General features: G+C 46.8%; 1 protein-coding gene across 2 annotated transcripts in view; it reads left to right on the top strand.

Moving 5' to 3' along the window:
* The first annotated feature begins 7,245 nt into the window (after positions 1-7,245).
* The window catches only part of katnbl1 (katanin p80 subunit B-like 1), a 39,196-nt gene continuing 37,856 nt past the window's right edge, over positions 7,246-8,585 (top strand). Inside the window, exon 1 of one of the 2 annotated variants that reach the window (XM_072569077.1) lies at positions 7,246-7,469. The gene's annotated coding sequence lies outside the window, so the exon portion shown is untranslated. The remainder of the gene's footprint in view (positions 7,470-8,585) is intronic. The other variant, XM_072569076.1, reaches the window with a different exon arrangement.

Below are 8,585 nucleotides of genomic sequence, written 5' to 3'. Positions count from 1 at the left end.
TTTCTCGACTTTGAGCAGATGAACACCCGGAACTGGTCATGATCCACCTCCTTGAATGACTTAGCCAGGCAGCCCTGAACAATGAGTGACCAGACCTGTTACTGATATCTATCCAACTCCATATCTGTGTTCCCCTGACTCGTGGGTCAGGTCACACTGAACCCACAGGGCTGACCATGGCCCACTCCCTGGATTGCAGAGGTACTCTGACTGGCCAACTGACTGAGCCAAGCCCCTTGACTTACTGTACTAGGACCTATTCCCTGACTCACCCCTACACCCATCTGCCCACCCCCACATACATAAACTGAAGGCTGTCTCTCCTGGACTTGACAGAGAACTATTCCACTGTACCTTAAAAGCCTTCCTACCCATCTGAACAGATATTTTCCAAATCAGTCAGTTCAGTGATGCTAGTACACACTTCTGAAGCAGGTGAGAGTTGGAACAGAGATAGGGTAGTACCACTGTGCCACACCTATTTGCCTTATTACTTTCAATACCAGGTATATAACATTCATCAATCAAAGTTGGTTCATGTGGTGCACTAGACTAGTCTTTGGGCTAGGAGACCTCGAGTCAAGTCCCACCTACTCTGGAAGTGTGTCATAACATGTTTGAACAGGTTGACTCAAAATTATTTCCATCCATAGAACCTATCACTTACTGCCAAGAGGGACTGGGAGAAACTGTAACTCATCCAGTACTGAATGTTGGGTAAGTGATCTAACTGCACAAAGGCAGTAAAGAGCTATCATTTATATACAGCAAACTTTGTTTCAATGATTACTTTGGCAAAAATTATATACCACAAATACTGCGATCTACTGTAATGTCCAAGTATTTATTCAGTAAATAAAGTATAACAGTGATGTGTGTGCCCCCTACATTATATTTGTATTACTTACTGTGTGTTTTTGGATTGAATTTAGGAGGTGTGTCAATATTTTTACATAGATTCTTTTTACATTGAAGGATGTTGATGTCTTGGAAGCTTTGCTTGGTCAGGGTTTGCTGCAGTTATGAAGATTATTTAGAATATTTGATCAACGGGCATAATCCTGATCTCATTGGTGCCAGTTGAATAGAGTTTACTGTACTTCTTAACGTTCATCCTAAATCACTGGATAGTATCATTAAGGCACCCCCATATAGATGAGATATGGAGATGCTGGTGTTAGACTGGGCTGGACAAAGTTAAAAATCACACAACACCAGGTTATAGTCCAATAGGTTTATTTGGAGTTTTCAGAGCACTGCTCCTTTATCAGGTATTAGTCTTCCATGTCGATATGCGCGATCTTCTTGGAGATCCTCTCCACTTCCAGCTGGTAGTTGGTGGTGTCGGTGCTACCCATGATGTGGAGACCTGATGAAGGAGCAACAGTCTGAAAGCTAGTACTTCCAAATAAACCTGTTGGACTATAACCTGGTCTTGTGTGATGTTTGACTTTGTCCATATAGATGAGGTCAGAGGATATGGATCTTTGGAAAGAAATCAGAGGTGACAGCGCTGGGTGGGAAAAAAAATCATTGATGAAGATGCATTGTGCTGAGTGGAACCTGAGCAAATTTTCAGATCATCATGATCTGTCATACTGTCTCAATATCTTGGTGACTGAACGATATGACCTTCATATGGATCAGCTGCAAGAGCTGTCAAAGTATGAGGCTGAGAAATCAGAGCAGAGAGCAGCCAAAACAGCTTCAACTACAGCAACATCTATTTGCCATATGCTTAATCAGCCCTCTTGATCTGGCAGCATCTGTGGAGACAGAAACAGAGTTTGAGCCCAATATGACTTTTCTTCAAAACTGAATTTCTGAGTTTCTTCAGCGTTTCCCTTTTTATTCCATTATATTGTGCTTACAGTCCTACAACGTCGGGCTTATTTTCTGAAGAATAGACATGTTAATTCCATAACCACATGTGGTTAGAAGAATGGGAGATGGCCAGATAAGGAAGGTGTTTTCCCCTTGTCAAGGAGACGAAAACTAGGGAACACAGTTTAAGAAAGAAGGTCTTGCTTTTAAGGCAGAGAAGAGGAGAAATCTTTTCTCTTAGAGGGTTGTTAGAGTGTGGAATTGTCCCACCCCGGAAGCTGTGAGATGTCAAATGTATTCAAGTTTGAGTTTGGTAGAATTTTAATGGATAAGGCAGTCAAGCTTAATGGGGTCAGACAGGAAAGTGGAGCTGACATCACAAATGCGCAGCTGTAATTTTATTGAATGGCAGTAAAGGTTTGAGGGGCCAAAGGGTCCTCTTTTGTTTCTCTGCCTAATGTTCCTACAGTTTCTATTCTTAACTGTATAATCTAATGAAGGGTCTCAGTGCAATCTCTATGGGTAAAGCCTTGTAAGCTGTGGAACAACTGAGAGGTTTCTGGGCAGCACACCTCAGATGCTGTCCTTCAATCTGTTGCATTGGCTCTGGGGGCTGGGGATAACTTGACCTGACCTGACATTTCAGCAGTGGGATTGATCTAGATGATATGTATTTGAGAAATTTTCAGACCCACATGCTATTGACCATTCTCTCATGCTCTTCACATGATTGTCTTCGATATCTTCGAGCCATTTCCAGGCTCCATAAGACAGAATTGGTGCTGAGAGGATGTTTCCCCTCGTGGGGAAATGTACAAAGTGTACACTGAAAGGGTCACTTTACAGTGTGTGGAAGCAAAAGTGATTTTTCTTTTCTCCCAGAGGAGTTGTATTCTTTGGAATTATCTTTGCCAGAGAGCTGTCGAGGCTGGGTCAATGAGTTTGGCTGAGTTACAGGGTTCTTAAAAAATTCATTCGGGGGTTAAGCATACCGCTGGCTAGACCAGCACTTATTTTCCATCCCTAATTGCTCAGCGGGCAGTTAAGTGTGCAGTGGGTCTGAAGTCACATGTAGACCGATGAGGTAAAGATGGCAGTTTCCTTCCCTAAAGGACATGAGTGAATCAAATGGGTTTTCCTAATAATCGACAATGGATTCGTGGTCATCAATAGGCTCTTTAATTCCAGATATTTATTGAATTCACATTCTACATCTGCCAGAGCAGGATTTGAACCCAGGTCCACGGACCATTACCTGGTTTTGATCCACATGGGGGTGACAGGCTGTGAGTGACAGGCAGGAAAGTACAGTTAAGGCCACAAGGGCTTTTGCCCGAAACATCAATTTTCCTGCTCCTCGGATACTGTCTGACCTGCTGTGTTTTTCCAGCACCACTCTAATCCAAAGTCTGGTTTCCAGTATCTGCAGTCCTCACTTTTGCCCAGTTCAGGCCACAGTCAGAGCAGACAGGATCTTATTGATTAGCAGTGCAGGTTTAATCAGCCTAATGGCTGAATCACATCCCAATTCCTTACCCTCGTATAAATATGTAGCCTGATGCAGCAAGATTTCAATACCTTCTCTATCATATAGTTTTAAGTGGGCGGCACGGTGGCACAGTGGTTAGCACTGCTGCCTCACAGCGCCAGAGACCCGGGTTCAATTCCCGCCTCAGGCGACTGACTGTGTGGAGTTTGCACGTTCTCCCCGTGTCTGCGTGGGTTTCCTCCGGGTGCTCCGGTTTCCTCCCACACTCCAAAGATGTGCAGGTCAGGTGAATTGGCCATGCTAAATTGCCCGTAGTGTGAGGTAAGGGGTCGATATGGATGTAGGGGTATGGGTGGGTTACGCTTCGGCGGGGCGGTGTGGACTTGTTGGGCCGAAGGGCCTGTTTCCACACTGTAAGTAATCTAATCTAAAACAAAGTTGCTGTCAACATTAAAGGTCAAAGGGATGCTCGAAGTTCTCTCTCGTTGGTATTTGCATGATTGCATGCATTGGTTTCTGCCAGTAAAATTGGATTCAAATACAGGCAATTCCTGTGTATTTCTGAAATGGTCTGCCTCACTTGCATTGGGGTGAAAGGGAGAGAGAAAATTAGCTACAGGCTCTATTCTTAATGTAGATTTTTAAAAATTCATTCATGGGATGTGTCATTCTTAGGTAAAAACAATGACTGCAGATGCTGAAAATCAAATACTGGATTAGTGGTGCTGGAAGAGCACAGCAGTTCAGGCAGCATCCAACGAGCAGCGAAATCAACGTTTCGGGCAAAAGCCCTTCATCAGGAATAAAGGCAGTGAGCCTGAAGCATGGAGAGATAAGCTAGAGGAGGGTGGGGGTGGGGAGAGAGTAGCACAGAGTACAATGGGTGAGTGGGGGAGGAGATGAAGGTGATAGGTCAAGGAGGAGAGGGTGGAGTGGATAGGTGGAAAAGGAGATAGGCAGGTCGGACAAGTCAAGGAGTTAGTAACTGAGCTGCAAGTTTGAAACTAGGATGAGGTGGGGGAAGGGGAAATGAGGAAGCTGTTGAAGTCCACATTGATGCCCTGGGGTTGAAGTGTTCCGAGGCGGAAGATGAGGCGTTCTTCCTCCAGGCGTCTGGTGGTGAGGGAGCGGCGGTGAAGGAGGCCCAGGACCTCCATGTCCTCGGCAGAGTGGGAGGGGGAGTTGAAATGTTGGGCCACGGGGCGGTTTGGTTGATTGGTGCGGGTGTCTCGGAGATGTTCCCTAAAGCGCTCTGCTAGGAGGCGCCCAGTCTCCCCAATGTAGAGGAGACCGCATCGGGAGCAACGGATGCAATAAATGATATTGGTGGATGTGCAGGTGAAACTTTGATGGATGTGGAAGGCTCCTTTAGGGCCTTGGATAGAGGTGAGGGAGGAGGTGTGGGCACAGGTTTTACAGTTCCTGCGGTGGCAGGGGAAAGTGCCAGAATGGGAGGGTAGGTCGTAGGGGGGTGTGGACCTGACCAGGTAGTCACGGAGGGAACGGTCTTTGCGGAAGGCAGAAAGGGGTGGGGAGGGAAATATATCCCTGGTGGTGGGGTCTTTTTGGAGGTGGCGGAAATGCCGACGGATGATTTGGTTGATGCGAAGGTTGGTAGGGTGGAAGGTGAGCACCAGGGGCGTTCTGTCCTTGTTACGGTTGGAGGGGTGGGGTCTGAGGGCGGAGGTGCGGGATGTGGACGAGATGCGTTGGAGGGCATCTTTAACCACGTGGGAAGGGAAATTGCGGTCTCTAAAGAAGGAGGCCATCTGGTGTGTCCTATGGTGGAACTGGTCCTCCTGGGAACAGATACGGCGGAGGCGGAGAAATTGGGAATACGGGATGGCATTTTTGCAAGAGATAGGGTGGGAAGAGGTGTAATCCAGGTAGCTATGGGAGTCAGTGGGTTTGTAAAAAATGTCAGTGTCAAGTCGGTCGTCACTAATGGAGATGGAGAGGTCCAGGAAGGGGAGCGAGGTGTCAGAGATAGTCCAGGTAAATTTAAGGTCAGGGTGGAATGTGTTGGTGAAGTTGATGAATTGCTCAACCTCCTCACGGGAGCACGAGGTGGCGCCAATGCAGTCATCAATGTAGCGGAGGAAGAGGTGGGGAGTGGTGCCGGTGTAATTACGGAAGATCAACTGTTCTACATAGCCAACAAAGAGACAGGCATAGCTGGGGCCCATACGTGTGCCCATGGCTACACCTTTGGTCATTCTTAGCTGGGTTAGCATATCGGGCCAATTTCCGATTGCCCTTGAAGAGGTGACGGTGAGTTGAACTGTTGCTCTCTTTTTGGAGAGTTGGGCTGTCTCCTGGACTTCTGCAGGGCACTAAATCGCCAATGTGTAGTTGTGGAGCTTGGCCTCAGCACCGAGCCCCGTGGTCACTATCACTGTCACCAAGTGCAGAAATGTGGAATACAGGATGGTATGCACCTCACATTCTTCAGGGACCTTTGGCCACTTTTAGGCAGGTTCGCTGAGGAGCTGGACAGCTACCAAAACAGGTAGATCTAGGATGTGTCTCATGAAGGATAAAGAACACCTTCGTGATCCTGATATGGGGCAGACCCAGGTTTTATTGGGGAACTCCATCACAGTGGTAGGCAGAGTTGCCACATCTCCTGGATTGAAGTCTCCAAGAATTAAAGATTAACTTCCTGAACACTGCCACAGCAGGAAGATATTAGTGTTTTAAGAACTGTCCTTTCCCCTATTTATATTGATATACTTGTGATAGAAATACAGAGGAAACTCGATTATCCAGCATTCAATTAACCAAGTTTTGGATTATCTGAACAAGATTGCAAGTTCCAGATGCTTGGCTAGTTATATTATCTAGCATTCAATTATCAGGCATCCCCACCTCCACCTCCCCCCCCCCCACCCCACCCATTATCTACTTCCCACTCCCACCCCCTGTAAGGACTGCATCACTGCCCTGATCCCTTTGCCATCTTTCTACTTACCCCCTATTTAGTTGGCATACTTAACCATCTGCCACCCAACATTCCGGCAACCTACACACTCGCCATTCTACCCAACTGGATTAGTGGTGCTGGAAGAGCACAGCAGTTCAGGCAGCATCCAAGTAGCTTCGAAATCGACGTTTCGGGCAAAAGCCCTTCATCAGGCTTTATTCCTGATGAAGGGCTTTTGCCCGAAACATCGATTTCGAAACTACTTGGATGCTGCCTGAACTGCTGTGCTCTTCCAGCACCACTAATCCAGAATCTGGTTTCCAGCATCTGCAGTCATTGTTTTTACCTCGTTGATTCTACCCAATGAAGGGCTTTTGCCCGAAACGTCGATTTCGCTGCTCGTTGGATGCTGCCTGAACTGCTGTGCTCTTCCAGCACCACTAATCCAGTAGATTCGACCCAACTGCCAACCTACCCCCTTCCTACTTGGCACTCTACCTCAACCGGCAGCCTACTCCCCCCTTGTCTAATGGTGTTCCACCCCATTGGGCAGTTTACAAACTACCCATTCGCACCATCCTATCCCCTACCCATTGGTACCCTAACCCCACACTGAAAGGACATGCCCTGTTGGCATCAGTGTCAAAGTGGCTGTCTGTGATCGTGCACCTTTCAATGCCAGAATATCACAGCCGACTGCTCTGAAAAGTTTCCTTTCCCTGAGTAAGATGGCCACTCCTTGGAAACTCAGGCCCACGTGTTTTCTAGATGCTGGTCCCGCAATCAAACCAACTTATTCCGCTACACAGCAGGAGCTGGACCGAACACTGAAATTGCCTCTCGCAAGCTCGGTCCTCCGGCTGGGAGGACCCAGCCATCCCGGCATGCCCGCGTGCACGCCCGGTGGGCTCGGTCCTCCGTCTGGGAGGACTCAGCCATCCCGGCATGCCCGCGTGCACGCCTGGCGGGCTCGGTCCTCCGGCTGGGAGGACTCAGCCATCCCGGCATGCCCGCGTGCACGCCCGGCGGGCTCGGTCCTCCGGCTGGGAGGACTCAGCCATCCCGGCAGGCCGTGAGTTCCTTTTGAATGGCGAAGCTTCAGGGAAAGGTAGAGACGAGCGGTGTGGCCCGGTAGCGCCCGAAAGAGAGGAGACGACACGAGGGGAGTGACTGGGAAAGGAAGGACAAATTCTAATCCATCGCACTCCCACTGAAATGTTGTAAAATGTTCTGGTACGTGACCCCCCAATTTAGTATGGGCGGCGGCTTGAGGCCTCGCTCTTGTGTAGTTCCAGTTGGATGGGGTGTTGGGTTGGGGTTGGGGTTGGGGTTGGGGGTGGGATGAATTTGAGTTAATAGAAGGAAAGCTGTTTCTTTATAATTTAAAGTTATTTGCTAAGGAGGTCTTCCAACTATCCACATTATCACAATCAATGTAAGACAACTTGTCGTTAACAATGGAACCTCAAAGCACAATCTTTATGCGATTTTTAAGGTTAAATTAATAAAATCTGAAAACGTTTGGGCTTTAAAAGTCGGGGGCTGGATCCTTCATCTCACTCTTAGTCTGAAAGACGCGACGGATCTTATTGGAAAATCTGTATTCGTTTGGATCCATTTTGTTTGCCTAGCTGGGAGTGACATGAAGGGAAGTCTGTTTAAATGTGGTAAAGTTGTCAAAGCGCATTTTGTAGAATTGGTTGGCAGGCAGATCGTTTACTGTTTGACAACTGGCGATTTATTTATAGCTGCTGAGAATGCCAACTTGCAAAGCGACCTTGCTATTTGAACAAGCAAATCTGTTCACAATTTTTGAACCTGGCCTTTTTGCAAGTATTAAGTTGTCATTTCCCCAGAGTCCTGTTTTATGGGGTGATTCAGAGTTTGAACAATGTGAGTGGACAGTACTGAATGGTTGTTAAATAAATATACTGTATACTTTATACTATAAGGTAGTGAAACCAGTTATATGATTTTCATTAGCTATTCACTACATTTGAAAAAGGAGGATTAGGATTTCTAAACATCACTTGACATCTGTGAATATAACTGGTAGCAAATTATAACATAGTTCAGGTGGATGATACTGATCAGAGCAAGCAATTCCATGAGCTGATCAACACTGTCAAAAGTATTAATCCCATGTAAATGTTTTGGAATACTGTTGCACAATTACACTTGCTTCCTCATTGAGCTTTTTTTGAGTTAACATATTATAGTAGAGAGTTACTAATTCTCCTTGTAACTGTGGAATTTGTAAACATCAGGAAGGCAATATCTGCAAACCAAATGCGAACCAAAACACTACCATTTCTGGTAAAACTCTGGACTTGCAAGAGGCCAGTGTCT

Source organism: Chiloscyllium punctatum, chromosome 4 (assembly GCF_047496795.1).
Source record: "Chiloscyllium punctatum isolate Juve2018m chromosome 4, sChiPun1.3, whole genome shotgun sequence".
In the NCBI taxonomy this organism is placed as follows: domain Eukaryota; kingdom Metazoa; phylum Chordata; class Chondrichthyes; order Orectolobiformes; family Hemiscylliidae; genus Chiloscyllium; species Chiloscyllium punctatum.
This window is presented reverse-complemented; position numbering and strand designations above follow the sequence as displayed.